At 32.0% G+C, this 19325-nt stretch overlaps 1 protein-coding gene and 1 long non-coding RNA gene across 5 annotated transcripts in view; one reads left to right on the top strand and one right to left on the bottom strand.

The window, feature by feature from the left end:
• The window catches only part of LOC142609859 (putative disease resistance protein At4g27220), a 29844-nt gene extending 19472 nt beyond the window's left edge, over window positions 1-10372 (bottom strand). For 2 of the 3 annotated variants that reach the window (XR_012839701.1, XM_075781580.1), the window contains exons 1-2: window positions 9662-9987; window positions 4016-4196 (exon numbers count right to left, since the gene is read on the bottom strand). The gene's annotated coding sequence lies outside the window, so the exon portion shown is untranslated. Of the gene's footprint in view, window positions 1-4015; window positions 4197-9661; window positions 9988-10012 lie in introns of those variants that run through there. The other variant, XR_012839702.1, reaches the window with a different exon arrangement.
• A 1893-nt stretch (window positions 10373-12265) lies between these two features.
• On the top strand, window positions 12266-18767 carry LOC142610948 (uncharacterized). Of its 2 annotated transcripts, none has more exons than XR_012839907.1 (8): window positions 12266-12521; window positions 12844-12909; window positions 13546-13630; window positions 14866-15066; window positions 15453-15551; window positions 15698-15755; window positions 16120-16173; window positions 18541-18767. It is a non-coding gene; the product is annotated as an uncharacterized LOC142610948 (long non-coding RNA). The 2 variants fall into 2 exon arrangements; XR_012839906.1 differs by having other exon boundaries at window positions 14860-15066.
• Window positions 18768-19325: the final 558 nt, after the last annotated feature.

The raw sequence follows: 19325 nt of genomic DNA, 5'->3' as shown, positions 1-19325 counted from the left end.
CCCACGAGTATCCAGTTGTCACACTTATGACTTAATTACCAGTTACCACAAGGAGTACTTATTAAACTAATTTGATTAGATTACTTTTTAAACTAGTTTGGTAGTCCCGTTTCTAGTTCAAGAACTTTTATTAGATTTTTTTTTTGTTAGGTACAAGTGCATTGATTAGATTACTTTCTTTTTCTTTTTATTAGAGTCCATTAGATTACTTTTTATAATTAGAGAGAGATTAGATTTTATTTTTTATGGTTAGCACATGTTTTTATTTTTTATTTTATTTTATATAAGATAGAAATTTTACTCTAATCTAACCTAAATGTGTATATGTGTAAAACTCTCTCCTGGAGTTTTAAACCTTGGCCCTTACCCTCAACATCTTACAAGTATTTATACTTGTTGGATTACTTAAATATTTGTTACAATAAATACTCAAGAATTACAAATATGATATGCATTCATTATAATTAAAGTGCCTTTAATTTCTCAGATTTAAATTTATTGGTATGGCTTTTGCTAAAAAATATGACCCAAAAAAAAGACATACTCTCGACCATGTATACCATTTATAGATGGTAGGGTTAACATTAAATTTGGTGTAACTTTTGATAATGTTACACTACTTAGTAAATTTTTAAGGTGTATATTTTGACAAATTTATTATTAAATTACATTTGCTCTTTTTACCTTCCATGCATACAAGATTTCAAATGATAAAAAATTTGGTAACTATTTCATTAGAGAATGTTTAAATTTCAAGTTTTTTGTATTTAAAAACTATACACAAAACATGAGTTTATGAATTAAATGGTAAATCTTATATGATAAATATGAATTTGGTAAATGTTAAGAAGAACGAATAAGTTTAATCCAACGGTAGAATATTTAAAATTTCAGTCCAAAAAAAAGTATTTTTTGCAACAACAGTTAGGTTCAGGTTCTTCTCCTTAATTTTTGCAAGATTTTTTTGTTCACATATGAAATCTTAGTCATTTTTCCAAATTCTGGTTCCTTAAAGTAATGCAAATTGAACGTTCCCTACCCTACGTTGCTAATTTTGTTCCTAGTGGTTGAATAGGAGTTGGGTAGTTGATTTTGAGGGTTTTTGTGTAGTTGCTATATTGGCCTTGGTCGTTCACGGTGATCTTGACAATGTGTGCTCATTAGTTAATGATTTTTTTTTTAACTTAAAATAAATTTTTGTAGTTTTATATATATTTGTTAAAATGTGAATCGTATTGTAAATCGATTTTTTATTTTTCTGTATTGTATTGTATTGTATATCATAAGATGCATAAATACTTGGTAAAATTTATAAAAAATTATAAATATTCATATATAAAGTGTATATTTATTATAATTTTTTAATATATTCAACTAATGACTAATATTTATTCATCACCTATGTAATAATATTTATCAAGCTAACTAAATAAATCAAACTAGCATGTGTTTATAACATACACATTCAAATTAATTAAACAACCCAAAATAATAATTTATTTTCATCATATTTCTTAATTTACTCCATCTAAGTCAATAGTATCATCAATTTCATCATTTTACAAACTTATTTCTTCATAAAATTTTCTTCAACATTTACTATTTCTTCTTGTTCTTTTATTTTAATAATTAAAAAAAAAATATTCTTCTTGGCAATCAACTTTCTTAGACTTACAACAATAATGACAAAAATAAAAAAATAATTATATTATCAAATAATGCCTTATTCAAAGTGTATAAAAGTAATTTGTAAATATAAAGTGAAGTGCCAGTGTGTAGTTCAAATTTTGTAGGAGAAAGATTAAAAAAAAAAAAAAAAAACTTATGGACATGTTATTTTATTAGGCTAAATTAAGTAACCTAATAATTTTGTGTTAAAAACAAGTTTAACAACTTGTTAGATTTGAATAAAAGTATAAATATTAAAAAAAAAATACTCATTTTAAAGCATTTTTTTATGTATCGTACGATATATCCGATTTTATAATACGATATGATTCATACGATACGCACGCTGTATAGTACAATACTAACAATTATGGTTATATATATTAAAGATATACATTTTAATGGTTCAAAATATAGGCTCTTAAACAGAAGGACCAAATTACAATGAATGTAAACTTTAAAGATAATTTTTTGAAACAAAATATAAATTCTACTCTAATCTAATCTAAGTGTATATGTGTGTGAAGCTCCCTTCTGGATACTTGAACCCTGGCCCTTGCTCCCTACACCCCGCAAACACTTATACTTGTGAAGTGATCACCGCACCAAGGATACGAGATGGTAATTTTAAAGATAATTGATAAAATAAATTAAAGATAGAAAATGAAAATTGACCCAAACTTATACAATGTAGTATGGATTTTAGTCTTATTATTACTATTATGAAAGATACCTAAATTGGACACACGACTAAAAAAGGAAGGTAGATGTGTGGAAGTAAGAAGGGGAGAGTAATAATTAAATCCCCCCTATCCATCATAAAATAAAATTTTATTTTTATTTTCTTCCTTTTTATGATTTTCTTTATCTTTTTTTTGTTCATTTATATCATACTAATGTTGAGTTTTGTGGAATTTAGTTGTGTTTGAACCAGATTATGACCTGACTCGAAATAATATTATATGGTTTTTAATGAGAGATTTTTTGAGACTTAGTCCATGGAGTGGAGGCTTGGGCCAATAGGCCCTGTGCGCAGAATAGAAAAACTGTTATTTTGGAGATTAGAGTTTGAGATTGTTTTAGAAAGAGAAACCTGTACTGCCGAATCTTGTATTTTTTCCATGAGAATAGTGAAATCTCTGCAACTCCGTGGACGTAGGCAAATTGCCGAACCACGTAAATATTGTCTTGTGTGATTGTTTTCTTTGACGTATATTTTTCTCTATTTTTTACATCTCATAGATCTGGGAATTTCGTTGTAAATTCCCCTTCAACTAATATATATTTTTATGTAAATCTCATTCAAAAAAGAGAAGTAAAATATTAATATGTGAATAGGAGTATTAGGTGTAACACTAAAGCCTTCATAGAAAATTATGTGCAATTTTGATGGAAATTCGTATTATTTGGGTTGTGTTCATGTCATGTCTAGTGAGAGATATTCATATATGGGCCAACCCAAACATGATTTATTTTAATAATCATGTCTCAAAACCACTTAACACTAACATGACCCATTTATTAAGCTAGTTGACACAAAACAACCCAACCCACATAACATACTTAATAAATATGTTGTCTTGGATTGACATAGACATGACAAATTTGACCCATTTATTAATATAGAGGGAGTATTAGATGAAAGGGAGTCAATTCTACACCAAACCAACTAGTACAACTGGTATTTGTCATACTGATAAGTGAATTAGTACAAAACACTCTTATAAGTCATTCTTACTAGCTAGACCACCATAAAAGTGGTCATTTCTCCGCCATGGCTCAAGCCATTTACTTTCCTTGGCACCAAGCCACTAGAGTAGATCCCACACTCCACTTTCAAGAGTGGGATTTGATGAACACTGTTCATCATCTTCAACCTTCAACCATAATTTTTCCTAATATCATTTAATTTGACCCTAATTTTTAAAAGACCATAACTTACTCATTTGAAGTCCAAATTAACTTGTAAACTATTGTTTTGAAGCTTATGAAATATATTATCAATCCTTGTATACAAACTTTAAAGGAAAATGAGTTTTAGCGATTCAAAATTGGCCTACAATTTGGGGGTTTTTTACCAACTTTCAAAACTAGGTTTTGGATTTCTCTCTCCACATGCCATAACTCGCTACCATATTTTACAAGCATGCTATCATCATCATTAGAAACAATTTCATATGATTGAATCATTCATTTTCATGCCATAACATGCCTCTTAATATTCATGCATATTGGATTTTTTAAAATGAAACAAAGGTCATGGAATTTTTAATCCAAAAGGGAAAACGAGCATGCATAGCTTTGATATCAATGTTGAATATATTAAATGGGACATATATTCACATACCTTTTTAGAACTGATTAATCAATTCCCAAATTGTTGTCCTCCTTGCTTTACAAACTCTCCTCCACACGACCTCTATTGTTTTTGGATTACTTTCTTGTCATTGGAGAGGCTACCAAAGTCTCTTCCAAGTCTCTTCCGAGATTCCCATGTTCCAAGCTCCAAAGTACTCTTGATGGTGTTCCTAGAAAGAAATGGCATGCTTGAGAGAACACTTAGGAATTATATGTTCATTTTTCTTCTCACAATTTCTTAGTTGGTCCCTTTTTTTTTCCTTAATTTTTGTAGGATTATTTAAATACAAATAAGAATAAACCCACTATCAAGATAAGTGGTCTTATAATCACTTAACCCATCGTATATCACTCCACTACTGATCTTGACAACTCATATCCAGATCAATTTAAATTTAAACTCAAATTTAAATCCACTTATCAGATAGTCCATGGATAGATACCCATGTGGATGATCTATGATCCATGTGGATAGATAGTATTAACAATTATAAACAAATAAATTCCAAAAAAATTTATTCCACGATAACATCAATTAAAATACAAAGAGAATACAATCTAAAAGTTTTGATTTCAATCAAACCAAACTTAATCGAGATATAGAAATAAAAAATCTAAGAATAATACAATGAACATGATAGCTTTAGCTTTATTTTGGTGTTTAAAAAAATTAAAATAAGATTAGTAATTCTAGGGTTTCAAATGAAGAATTAATTGTATAACCATTAAAAATTCAAACTTATGTTGGATAAAAATGAGATGCATTATTATATGGGTTAAATTGATTTGTTAAATTGGGTTAACTCATCTTGAAATAAATAATGAGCCAGATAATTTTTGGTTGATTATGAGTAAAAGAGATTAAGAAAAATTTGACCTATTTGTTACCTGCATTAAACTGGGTTGACCATAATTTGATATGAATTCGTTTATACTAAACATTAATCTCGAAAAAATTGTGTTGCAATTTTGGGTTGAGTTATCCATTGCAATCCGTACGGCCACCAAAGATTGAGTATTTAAAGACAAAATAATTTATTGGTCCCTACATTTTGGGGGTTATTGTCAATTTGATCCCTACATTTTTGTAGCAATTAATTTGGTCCTTATTATTTTTAATTTGCAGTAATTTGGTCCCTATTATTAACACACTAACCGAAATTGACTGTAAGTTGAAAATAACATGGATTAAATTGATAGTGATCTTAAAATATCATGACCAAAACGGTATTTTCACCATATTTAAATTATTTGAAACTTGCACTTACAATCTCACTGTTCTTATTCTTATATAGATTTTTTTGTACATCTATACTATATATAAGAGGATTCCTCCCTTTCAACTGGACTTTTATGCGGTTTAAAAATACTCTCATTAATGAAGGGTGACTTCATTTAGAAATAGAGTCATAAATGTCAAATAATAAAGGCATAAATGCACTTTTAGTCCCTATATTTTGGCGTTTTTTCATTTTAGTCCCTATATTTTATTTTTACTACTTTTAGTCTCTAAACCAATTAGCGCGTCTCATTTTAGTCCTTTTCGTCAGCCAATTAGCGAAAAAGGCTAACGTGGCTGATGGAGCGAATAAAAAAATAATATATAAATGCCATGTTAGCATCTAATTTTCTTTTTTAAATGATTTATCAATTTTAACTAAATTAAAAAAAAAACAGAATTATAAAAAATAAATTCATCAATTTAGATATAATTAATCCTGAACAAGAACACATTAAACATCAATGCAAGAACATAAGAACACAAGCCCAGAACCAAACACAAACTCAAAATACTGAGAATGAGAAAAAAATAGAGAAGTCAAATCCATAAAATCATACACAAACCCATCAAGAACACACAAGAGCACAAATCCAAAAAAATCATACAAACCCAGAAATCAAACACAGAAAAATCAAATGCACATCATATTAAACACGAACACATTAAACGTTTGAACAAGAAGACAAACCCAGAAAATTTAAAACCCAAAAAATTAGCATTGGATCCACATCAACACAAAATTAAACAAGAACAAATCCAAAAAAATGTGGGACTTGATTATTCTGTGGTACCCTGCCATTGATAATCATATTTTGAGGTTTCCTCAACCTCCACGGGATGCAAAGCAAATAGGAAAATCTTATTTGGGAAATCCTGATTGAAGACCATAAAATTTAATATCTTAAGACACTTAATACAGTAGAGAAAGCTTTCATGTTTTTGCTCATTTTAGGCAATAAAGTAGTTCAATGCTGAATTATCTCTCTTCATTCAAGGCCAATCCTAGCTAACTAACACTTCCAGTTCAGTGATATATTGTTCTATTACCCCATAATTACAATCTTATTCTTCCTTTAAATTTGTTCTCTGTAATAATGGTTTTTGAACTCTTTAAAACTTGTTCAACCTTTTGACACGAGACCAAAAATTATCAGTAATCATGTTCATAAGGACTTAGACAAAGGACGAGGATCCCAAGTAACATAGTGATATAGTTTGATGCAACTCTTCATTGGTAATCTAAGTACATAAGTGTTGTAGTAGTGCCTTTTTCCACAGAGTTGTAGATTTTAAGCAAACTATTTTTAATCAAAAGGAACTATGTACTTCATTCTTCATTTGTTGTAATTACTTCTTCTTCTTTGTTTCCTCCATTTATTTAAAACCTCATTAAACAACACTTAGCCTTTTTTTTTTTTTTTAAGGAGACAGGATATGTATTCACAATTGATAAGACTATAGGAGAATGACTGGCAAGAAAAAAAAAAGTAGTACGAACTCAAAAAAAAAAATGTATTGTAAATATATTTGTAAAGTCATTGGCAAAAAAAGGAATATATGTAAAAAGTTTTAAATAATAAATAAGGAGAGAGAAGCAAAATTGCTATTAATTAAGTGAATGAGGTGTAAGTCAATTAGTATTTAATAATATTTTTTTAACCATTAGATCAATTACAAATCTACGGTTTACAAATGGAGTTGTTAAAATAATATATATATATATATAGACACACACACAGATATATATTAGTATAATCAACATTAAATTTTTCTGCTATCTTCCTGAGGTTGTTGAAATAATTTGTAAAGCTTCTAATTATAGATTTCAATTATTTGGATCACTAAATTTAGATTAAAAATATATGATTGAAATTAGTATCTCTTTACCTATCCATGCAAAGTACATGATTTGTAGAGTTTGTTATGAAAATGTTATTAATGTTACTATTAATGTGATTATTGGTGGCAAATGTATTATTTGGGGTTCTCATTCTTTGGATGGCCAAATACCTTTTGCGACAAACTAAGGTTGTTGTGATTATTGATGGCCAAAACGCAGAGTAATTGTTCGGGATCTTCAAATCATTAGGGACTAATCCATTAATTTTTCTTAGTTATAGATTACAAATGCGATCACTAAGACATGATACAAGGTCCAAATGAGCTAAAAAATTACAGACTTAGATGACTATTTAAGCCTCTAAGACTTGCAAAGTTTGAATTCTTTTGAATCCAAGTATGTATTGTAATGGCTGTTTCTAGGATACCAGGAGATATTCCCCTGTTTTCCTTGAGTTTTACAGAGTTTTCTCTCAATGATTCTACATGATTTTCTTACTGCTGAATGCCCCTTAACGTTGGCTGCTCCCCCCTTTTATAGTGTCACATTAGGGTTTCGAGGTACCATTGATTCTTCCCCCTTGGCCCCCTGGGTACTAGAGCCCCCTGTTCATCTGAGCTCTTCTGACGACTGCTACATTCCTTATTTTCCATAACTTCCTTCTTTTGATGTTTTTTTCTTTGAAAGTGTCTTGCTGACTTTCTACTCTGAGACACTTTTGCCTTCCAAGTCCCCTTTTTGTCTGTCTTCTCTTTTCAGGCTCAACCCCTTTTAGCTGCCCCTTCCTTTTGTCATTCTCCCAGTAAGTGAAGTCTTCTTCTAGGAAAACCGAAGGTTTCCCTAACCATTTCCTTTTGTGGGTTTCTTATTTAGGGTTCCCAAGACACCGACTTCCTACCCTTGAGCCGTTGCTTTCCAGATCTTCAGGCCTTGCGTTGTATTAATGGTCGCTTCGAGAAGAAGGCCCATCTGTTTCTTGTTTTTGGGACCTTCTGAACTGTCTTAATCCTCCTTTAGCCATGCTGTACATCCAAAGGTCTCAGGCAATCCCCCCGGTGTCCTTCCCCAACTCATTTTCTTTCTCTGGTCTTGGCAGGCTGAATTCTTTTCTTTCCCCTTTCTGTTTTTCCTAGGGGCTTCTTGCTCCCTTTTGGGCCTTAGGTCCATCATCCCTTTTTCCTTTGTAGCCCCAATCTTTCTCTTCCTTTCCAATTTTTTTATTTCTCACGGATTGGCCGAATGTACCACCTCCTTTGGCCTTTTACCATGCTTTCTGTATACATTTTAGACCTCAACATTTAGCCCCCCGAGTTTGTGAGTTGCTTGTAGTCCACGCGTGAGTAATGTGGAGTTTGAGTTCCCGTGGGGTTTCCCTCTTTGTTCTTTCAGAGTCCCGACTTCCTCGACCTTGGAGTACCCTTGTCTTCTTCGCACGTTGTAACTCTCTTCCTCTTCATACGGGATGTGGCAGTTAACTTCTCCTTCTTCTCTCTTTTTTTTTCTTTTATTATTTTTTTTAAAAGAGTGGGAAAGAAAAACTCCCCCCCCCCCCCACTTTTCTCATTTCCTGTAACTCCCATTAATAACTGCCAATAAACTTTCTTCCTTGAAATTAAATTTGGCAACTGGCGCGTCTTTCCATACATTGTCTTCCCTAACTGCCTTTGGTGCCATTATTGCAATTGCTTCATACATATATACATTGTCTTTTTTCTTTTTAGTCTAATGAATAAGTGTTATGTCCACAACATTTCACAACAAATTATGAATAGTTAGTTGTTATTAGTTCAAATTTGTATCTACCATTGAAATTATTTTTTTACCCTAACAATAACAACTAGTAATAATCTACCACCTATGATTTATTGTGAAAATATTGTGGACATATCATTTCTCATTTTATAGTGATGTATGTTTTGCAGTTATTTGGCTGCGTTTTGTTCGCTGGGTAGCTGTGCTCAGGGGTTTATACACTTTATATACCTTTTTATATATCAATAAAGTTTCTATCCTTTATCTCAAAAAAGAATATGATAACAAGTGCTAATGAAATCGCATAATTAATGAATTGGTCTTAAATCTTAATTGTTCAATCAATTAAAATTTGGAAGGAATCCGATTTAGGGTTTAAACCGTTAATCCATAAATTACGTCTATTTGGGTTTTTCACCATCAATATTAATTTTATCAATAGGAAAGTTTTTATTTTATTTATTTTATTATTTTTTTAGAGCCTTCACAACACATTTTGGCCAAATCTTCAACATCCACAGGTATCGAATTTTCAAATTGTCTTATGCTTGCACTTACATTCTCACCCTTCTCTAGTCTTCTTCTTCTTTTATTTTATTTTATTTTTGTATTTTTCTATTTTCTTCTTGTGCGTGTATTTTTGTAAATAAAGCTTCTTGTTTAAGATTTAGAACTTCAAGTCCACAACTACTTAACTAAAACAGAAAAAATAGAAAAGTAAAAGGATTGTGAAATTAATGTGCAAATTAAAGAAGCATTACCAGCCGTATCAATGAAACGTACAAAAGGATCCTCTGTTAAGTTGCGGGATATGCAAATATATGGTGGCATCTTCCTTTCGGTGTCTCATTTGGTCCCCGAGTGATTACTGATTAGGCCTGCATTCCTTCCTGCGTTTTGTTTCCTCTCTCACATTTGCATTTTTTTTAATACCCACTACTTTGTTATATTACACTTCTGTACTCACCCTGTATTTTTTACTGTAACAACAAAAAACAAACAGACAGAAACATCATGATCGAAAAATATAGCAGCAACTTCAACTTGAGGTCAAAAGATGTTCAAGAAATGTATATTTTTTTTAAAAAAAGGAAAAGTTTTTTAGGACATACCTTAGTCTTGTATAAAAAGAAAAGAAGTGTATTATTTAGAAATTCAGCAGTAGGATGAAGTAGCAGAGAGAGGTTAGCAAACAGAAGAGAAGCGCCACAGCAAGTATAATCAAAGAAGAATCACAAGGAAGATAGAAAAGACAAGAAGCAAGTAATGTTATTAAATGAGTGTGGGAAAGGAAGGGATGTTATTCTTCTTTTCGCCATTGATGTGGTTCCTTATCCAACAGCAGCATGTGGAAAGAAACCATTTCATTATAATCAGTCAACCTTTTGGAAAAGAAAACCAAAAAAAGAAAAAAGATATACGTAAAAGAAAAAGGAAAAAGCTCAGCGCATAACAATAGTGATGGTGTCATTTCATTCATTGCCCTATCAATAATGCAGTTTTGGTGAATACTTGCCAAAAGAGAAAAGTAAGAGGTGGGTTTGATTGGTCTGCAACAGGACTAAAGTAAAAGCAGATGACATTAGTGGTGGTGTCGTGACTCTCCTTGTGATGCCACACAGCTGGATTGAGCGGACCTACATTATTATTGCCATAACAATAATGGAAGATTGCCAAAAGATAAAAGAAAAAATAAAAATAAAAATAAAGTCTTTCGGCACTTCAGTATCCGTTTAGTAAAGATTATTTTTGTCAACTTATTTTACTGTTCAGTCAATTTTTGGAAAAAAAACCAAAACAAAGAAAAAAGATATACATAAAAGAAAAGGAAAAAGCTGAGAGCATAACAATAGTGATGGTGTCATTTCATTCATTGCCCTATCAATAATGCAGTTTTGGTGAATACTTGCCAAAAGAGAAAAGCAAGTGGTGGGTTTGATTGGTCTGCAACAGGACTAAAGTAAAAGCAGATGACATTAGTGGTGGTGTCGTGACTCTCCTTGTGATGCCACACAGCTGGATTGAGCGGACCTACATTATTATTGCCATAACAATAATGGAAGATTGCCACAAGATAAAAGTAAAAAAAAAAGTAAAAAAAAGTCTACCGACACTTCAGTATCCGTTTAGCAAAAATTATTTTTGTTAACTTATTTTACTATTCAACTTAATTTTGTTATTATTCATGATCCCACTACACTTTTTGTTACTATTCATAGTTCTACTACACTTTTTGATACTATTCATGAGTCCTACTGTACTATTTTAACTAACTTTTACCTTTATCAATGGTACTTTCTTCAAAAAGTTTTAAATTTTAGCAAAATAAACGGATCTCAAATAGACCTTGAGAGTTTCACATTTTTTTTTTTTACCTTATACGGTAAGTCTATGTGAATAAGGTGTGAAAAAGTTGTTATTTTTTGGTGCTTGGGGTAAGACTGGAGAGATAAACTAGAGGAAGAAAGGCGGATTAAATTGGTTTGCAACTAATAGATGAATATATGCATTTTTATCAAAATGGATTAACCTTGTCTTGACACGAATAATGAACTAGATCATTTTGGGATGATTATGGGTTAAGGAGGTCAGCACAAAATTGACCTATTTATTAGTTATGTAAACTAATTGAACTCACTTTGACGTGAACTCATTTATACTGAACACTAATTTGTAAATAATTGTTTTATATTCATGGATCATGTCATTTATTGCCACCCATACCCACAAGAGATCAAATAATAAAATTGTTTTATTCTTGCATTTACATTGTTTTCACCTATTTTTTGGGCCAAAATGAAATGAGACACGGTATGGTCAAGGTTAGTTGCACTTTTTGTATTATTGATCTATGAGATTTAAGAATTGTCCAAATTAATGCCTTTATCTTAGTTCTGTTAACTGTAACTAATAAAAAATTATCACACGGTATGTACATGACTACTTCACTATAAAATTTATTTTAAAATAACCACTACAAAACACGCGGGTCTTAGGCAGTGTTTTTTTTAGCCGCGTTTGCAAAAATGCGGCCTAAGACCTTGCTTGAGCCACGTTTCAGTGAAACGCAGCTACAGCGCCAGACCCTCAACCGCGTGCGTTAAACGCAGCCCAAGATCAAGTCTGTGGCCGCGTTTATTGGTGTTCTAGCTGCGTTTTTTTGGGTTGGGCTTTGGCCGCGTTTTTAAAATGCGGCTTTAGACCCATCTGAAATGTTTTTATTTATTTATTTAAATATGTTTTGAAGCCGCGTTCAAAAAATACGGCTATAGGTCTATCCTAAAGCCGCGTTTATTGAAAAACGCGGCCATAGTCACCCCTGAAGCTGCGTTTATATAAACGCAGCTTCAAGCACCCCTGAAGCTGCGTTTATGTAAACGGGGCTACACCACCGACTATAAATAAGAAAAAAAAAACCCTATGGCACAAAGTAATTTTTGCCAAAAAAATAAGAACTCCCTGTCTAAAGCCCTTCAAACGTACCTAAGCGACTCCCAACAATCTCCACCACCGATCCTACACACTGGTGCCGACAAAGCCCAGTCCTCCATCACAGGCACTTCCTTGGGTCTATCCCTCTCTCTCTCCAACTTTCAATCTCACTCAAGACACTGACTAACAGTAAGTTTTTTAAATTGATTGTTTTGATTTTTATTTTAGGGTTTCCATTTTTATTTTAGGGTTTTGATTTTGGGTTTAGGGTTTCAATTTTAGGTTTAGGGTTTCCATGTCTCTCTCTGTAAATCTCTTTTATTTTTTGTTCTTATCGATGTTTAATTTTTATTTTTTGTTCTTATCAATTTTGGGTTTAGGGTTTGGATTTTAGGTTTAGGGTTTCCACGTCTCTCTCTGTAAATCTCTTTTATTTTTTGTTCTTATTGATGTTTAATTTTTATTTATTTTCCATGAATGGCCAATGCATCTGGGTTCTTTACTCCTTCAGTTCCCAGCTTCAGAAGGAGGATTCAACCTCCAAAAGGGATTTCCAATCTCAGTCTCGGGTACCCAGGTATGTTTCATTTTTTTTTAATTTTTCTGTATTTTGATGATTGATCACTGATTCTTCAGTTACTTATGCAAATGGGTTAGTTAAGTTTGTCAATTGGGATATGTTTAAGGAGTAGTGGTTGGGTATTGATTGTACTATCCATATCTAATATTTGTGCCAATCACTTCCTTCTTGTACGATTCCCTATTCCTCTTTTTTCAATTCCATCTTTTTCTTTTTTCTAATCCGTCTTTCTTACTTCTAAACTATCGATCTTTGTAATTGCTTATCATTCTTTTCACTTTCTTTCTTTGCTTCTTTGATTCTCTATGCTTCTGCTCTGTTTGCTTACCGATAAAATGTATTAAAAGAAGACAGCTAAGAATTTGGAAGTTTGTGTCTTTAGCTTATTAATTTGATCATCGCTCACTGATTGTGGGGTAAAGTGTAAATTTTTAATTTCATATTTGGGAGCAAAGAAACTTATTAACCCTTTTCACTATAATTGTTCTTATTGGATTTTTTTTTTAATTTCAAGTTGGGATTTAAAAGAATTGAAAAAACAATAGGATTTATTTTATTTTATTTTTTTCCTGGATACACTAAATAGCAAGTTTAAGGAAAACAATTTCTTGATTGAATAATGTAAATTTTCAGGACTGCAAGTGGCACATTTCATGATGGAAATTTTTTCTTGAACCAGAAAGGGTTGCGGCTCATCTCTGAAGAAAAGGTGTCCCGTGTAAGTATATCTTGATTCGGTTCCTATCTTGTGGGCACTTGTGTTTTGGCTAATCCAACTATTGTTTATTGGTTGATTCGTTTGATGTTACCTTAAAGCAGGTACTGAATCATATGTGCTTGTTTTAGTTTTATCAGTAATATATGATATATTTTACTTTTAATGTGTGTGAATTAAAATTATCGGAATTTGGAGGAGTTCTGCAGTGATAAAGAGTCTCTTGATGAGGTCAAAGTGCTAATGAGTCTTGTAATGAGGTCTAAATTATACAATAGTACTGCAAACTAAGTTGCTACTACTAGTTCACTAATCCTCTAACTGCCTTTTGCTGTCCCAATATTTTGTCTCTTCTACCTTGGCGAATTACTTTCCCTTATAAGTCATCAACTACATTTCCAGGAATTTGAACGGGTCATGTTGAAGTTAACCCTGCAAAACCTTAATCTTGGAGAACTGGGAAAGCCGCCCTATTGGTCCAAATTTAAATTTTTACAGTTCAGATACATTTTTTTTTATTGGGTAGTTTTCTTGTTCTTTTTCCAATTTAACCTTTTTTTTTTCATCCTTTAGGAGGTCATGCCAGCCTTTCTCTTTTTGTAATTATTTAGTGAATAGGTATTGCAGATTAATTAGATCCCAGCTGCATGAACTACTTAACTGTTTTGTCTTGTATTTCCATATTTCATATTTGTGCTTTGTGTGTTTGTAATAGTACATTGTACTTTAAGTTGTTTTCTCCTAGTTTAAGATTATGTTGTGGCTTTTGGCATATATTTGAATTCTCTGCACTATCTATTCCATTGTTCCACATCTAATCATCTATGGAAACTTGCAGGAAGCTGGCTTTTTGATCTTATCTATTGTTGAACTTTATATAATTAAGAGAGAAATCAGAGATGTCTTTTATGGCCAATTAATTGTATGGCTGTTACTTGTTTGTCTAGAGTTACCAAATATGAGTTGCGCTATCACGTGTGGACAAAGAGGGTTCCTTTTTGAAATGTCCAGATTTTTAATTTAGTTGCTGTAAGTTTGGGTTGTCCCATTTGGTGATAGCTTTCTTAAATGTTTAATTCTTATTCAATAAATCAATCAATGGTTGGAGTATGTGCCTCTTTTTGTGTTGTTTTTATTATTCTCAGCACTTGTTCATTACTGAAAGGTTTTTTTGAGCGGTAAGTGTTATAAAACTGATGCTAACTGCATGTAACTTGTTTCAAAAAAACAAGTTGCAGGTACGTTTGTGCTTAGACTGCCAGGATTATGTTCGTGCCCAAATCCTGTCAAGGAAGATCAGTCCAAGGGGTTTTGATATTGATACTTCAAAAGAAAAGAAAAAGCCTAAAGAAGGCGACAATCTTGTTGAAGAGGCTCTTGCTGATATACCATTTCTATTGGAGTTGAAGCGGATTTGATACCAAAACTGATGCAGAACAGTGAGTGATCTAATGCAAAAACATTGATGCAGTGAATCAATTAGAACTGAAAAATAAAAATAAATCTAGAAATCAACACCTAGGGTTGTTTGGAGTTAGCACCAAGTGGGGGCAGAAATCTAGGAATCAGCACGAAGGCATTGAAATAATTCCAATAGAAATGTTACTCATTATAAACTTGTCTCCATTGGAGTATAATAATGCACATATATATTACCATGAAAAAATCCAATGAACCAATGAAATTAAACTAATTTTGTCTTTGCCAGTCCTACATCAAAAGTTCATTAAATTATACTCAGTATTAAGCTCCCTCCCCCTCTCCCTCTTTTATTTTAGTTTAACTTATATCAAATTTGTGAATAGCCAAAGCAACTATTTCACAGAAAATGTCTTAGCATTAATAGTGAGGCTTTGGCTGGAACCCGTGGTAGAGGTAGATCAACAACTCTAAATCTTCAAGTAGAGCTGGACTTGCTTTCCAGGTGAATATTTAATTACTTTAAACTTATTGGTTGTTCATTTGAAGGGATGTTTATATCATTGTCAATGATGGATGTAATTTCAATTGCGTGTGACTAGCTAACATCCAACTTGTATTAAGTAGCTTATTCTTGTATTGATTTTGCAGTCCCAAGGACCACCTTGAGTTTACAATAGTGCAAGAAAGCATATGAAAAAAATTAAAGGCAAGTTTAATTTTGCTGCCTATTTAACTTATTTGTTGCATAGATTTTTTTGTACATTGTCTAATTGTCCATTAGTTGTATGTAATTGAACTACTTGAAAAAAACATAAAGGTTGTTTGTAATTGAGTCCAATAAGAGGAATATTGGGTGGAGATTGAAGTTGACATTGGAGAAGTACAGAGTGTTGCAAAGGTTATTGCTTGTTCTAGCTTTGATTGGGACTTGTATGGTAATTGGGGATGGGGTGCTTACACCAAAAATTTCTGGTATTAATTCGAAGGTTATGACATTTTGATTTTGGTTTTGAGTTCTAAGCTTGGGATGCCACTAATCGAAACTTCTTTTGGTTTTTTTCATTGTGTAGTTTTTCCTGCTATGTCAGGGATGCAGTTTCCCTTTCCAAAAGAGTGGCACAGATGTAAGTACTTCCTTATATAATGGGTGGTGTATTATGTTTAATTTCATTAATCCATAGTCATTAGTCAACAATCTATCATGTTGTTTGAGGAAGATAAATTACTTCTATTTGGTTGATCTTCTAGTTGAGTTGCAAATAATACTTCTACTAATAATCATTGTTGCTCTTTAGAAGAATAGATTTGGAATTCTACAGATTTGAAGATGGCTTAGACAGAATTCTAGTAATAAGTTTTTTTTTGATAAGTAGAATTCTAGTAATAAGTAGTGGCCACTGAGTGATACCAAGTTCTTATGGGTTCTCTTTTTGGGAGAATTTATTTATTTTAGCATCTATATCACATGTAATCATATATTCTGTGAAGTTAGTGGCCAGGTTAGGAGCATGCATTATTGTGGGTCCCTACGAATATAATTAAAACAAATTACTTGCTTAAATCAAAGTCAAATCACTATCAAGTTAATAAGAAAATTAGATTAATGATGTCAAAGTTCAAGTCGATGACGCCTTATTTATATTAAAGATACTAATTGTGGCTAAAAAGAGGAGCTGAAACTGATAAATTAGAAGATTATGATATAAAGTTTTACATTTTATAAAGTTAAGCTGTCAATGTTAGGCCAAAAAAAATCAGTTGAGTTTGGATAGGTCTCCAAATAATAGAAGATTATATAGAATAGTGTAGGCTACAACGTATCTATTATATTCTTTAACTGGAATTATGACTTATATTAGACTAGTCAAATTAAGTTAGAGCTATGACTAAATTCCCCCATGAGGCTGCATAATCACGACCATGGTGTCAACCAAGCCTTGACTTACTTGATGCTGTCCCAAGCATTTTAGTGGGTCATATTTCCCTTCTGCTCTAAATCTCCCAAATTTCGAATCTGTCTCCATCGAGGGTGTCCAAAGAAAATTAGAAAAGAGGAAAGTTTTTCCCTTGGGACCGGGCCACTCGTTTAGATTGTTCATATTATTCGATTCTCAACACACAAAAAAAGGTAAAATTTTATTAATATTTTTTTAGGTTTGAGCTATTTTTTAGGTTTTGATGTAGTAGGTATTTTTGTGTGTTGGTTGTTAAATTGGCTTTTTAGCATTTTTAGCATTATTGATGTGAATGATGATTTATTGTGCCTTAGTGCTAATTGCATTTTGGGCTCCTACATTTTTAGCGGTGATAATATTGGATTAAGTTTTGAGTTTTTTTACAGATGAGAAGGAATAGTAAAGGTTTGAATTTTTTTAATGGGTTTATGGTGGATTTTGATTCAACTTTTTACATGTTATGGTTTGGGAAGGGTTTAGATCACCTTAGGTACTCAAATGCGTTGATGCATTTAAATTATTAAATTGTTTTGATTATAAATATTATGCAACAAAGTAAGTGTTCCTCTCTTTTACTCTCAAGAAATATATATATATATATATATATATATATATAATAATAATAATAATAATAAAAACCCTAGGATTTTATACCACTACCTCCAATTTGACCCATTTGACAAATTTGACCCAACTTATAGTAAGATAAATGAGAGGTTTGGTATGGATTTAGATTTTTCAAATATAAATGGAATGTTTTGTGATAGATTTCTAAAATTTAATAGGGTTGGCCAGTTCAGTGTGTAAATTATTTAGAGGGTTTGAGGTTGGAAAGACTTTTTATTATCTCAAACTTGAATAAAATTTAGCCTCACAATGAAACTTCTCCTTTTTTATTTTTTATTTTAAAGATGAAGTAATTGATAGGATGATCTGATGAATAGGTTAACTGCCCACAGTCCAACAATCCAAATAGCTCTCAGCTCCTTCACTTATTTATATAAGTTCACTACAAAAAAAAGGTCCTATATGGTCACTAGAGCTGAAACAGGGCCATGTGCTGCCTAGAAAATAGGTGAACTTTTGAATTTGACACCTTCAAATGAAATTCACCAATGGGTATTGGCTTATTGCTTTGATTGTGAGATTTTTTTTACATTAGAATGTTGATTGAGGATTGGCTGAGAGAACCTTAATATATTTAAGCAAAAATCAAGACCTCTGCATCCCGTTTGATCTGTGCTTATAGTGTCAGTTTCTGCAATATCATCATCTAAAGGGTTTACAGCCTCAGTACTCACTTTTAAGTTTGAACCGATCTTCAATAAGTTAAGCTATAATTGAACCCATCTCAATTAGTTTCTCATCCATCTAGGCCCCTTAGGCATTTGTGCTTAATACCTAATTAAAAATTCTGTTCTAAGCTAATTTTGGATTAATAAAGTACTAAAATTACAAGCATGCTGCTATTGCTATCAGATATAAGACATTTTATTCACTCTTATTATCCTTTTCTTTTCTCTCATGTAATTGCAGAGGAAAGTAAATAAGTTTCTTGATTACAAGAAAGGTGGAAAAAGCTTCAATGCAGAGGTACGCCATATAGGAAGGATTACAGGAACCCTGACTTCCTGGTGCATGTAGTGATGTATCAAGATATTGATCAAATAGGGTCTTGCTTTAGTAAAGATGTATTTGACCCTCATGGATATGACAAAAGCGACTACTATTTTGAAATAGGTTAGTAAACAATTTCTTTGCAACTCTTTGTCTGCGTGCGTGTGTTGTGTCCTTTTAACAATCATGAAAGTTAACAACTTTTGTCTTTCTAGCATTAGGGTCATGCAATGCAAGAGTTATTGAATTTTTACTTATAAAAAATAAGTTGTTAATTTTTTTATTCCATATTGTGGTTGATATGTAGAAATGTGAAGAGTGCACTTCCTCAGCCTTGAATATCTTAGGTGTATTTCTTTTCATAATTGACGGTAAAATTTTATTAGTCTTGGCTTGCCTAGTTGAAGATCTGCAAGGTTTAGGTCCTTTATTTTTTGGGCGTGTGTGTTAGGGGGGGGGGGGGCTGCTTTTTGTTGATCATCTTTCTTTCATGTAGTTTGTGGATAAGTACTATAGTTGCTTCTTTTGTGGATAAGAGGAGAGGGTCAGAATAATGGAGCAAGAGTGAAAGGGAGAGTGGGTTATGGAAATTCTTCGGAATTGGATGATCGGAAAGAATAACTCCTTGTAGAAACATTCTTTCCAAGTCCTCCAATTTCATTGGTTTCTTATTATTCCTCCCTTTCACTTGCTTTTCCTACTTT

The sequence above is a fragment of the Castanea sativa genome, chromosome 9, assembly GCF_040712315.1.
Source record: "Castanea sativa cultivar Marrone di Chiusa Pesio chromosome 9, ASM4071231v1".
NCBI lineage: Eukaryota > Viridiplantae > Streptophyta > Magnoliopsida > Fagales > Fagaceae > Castanea > Castanea sativa.
This window is presented reverse-complemented; position numbering and strand designations above follow the sequence as displayed.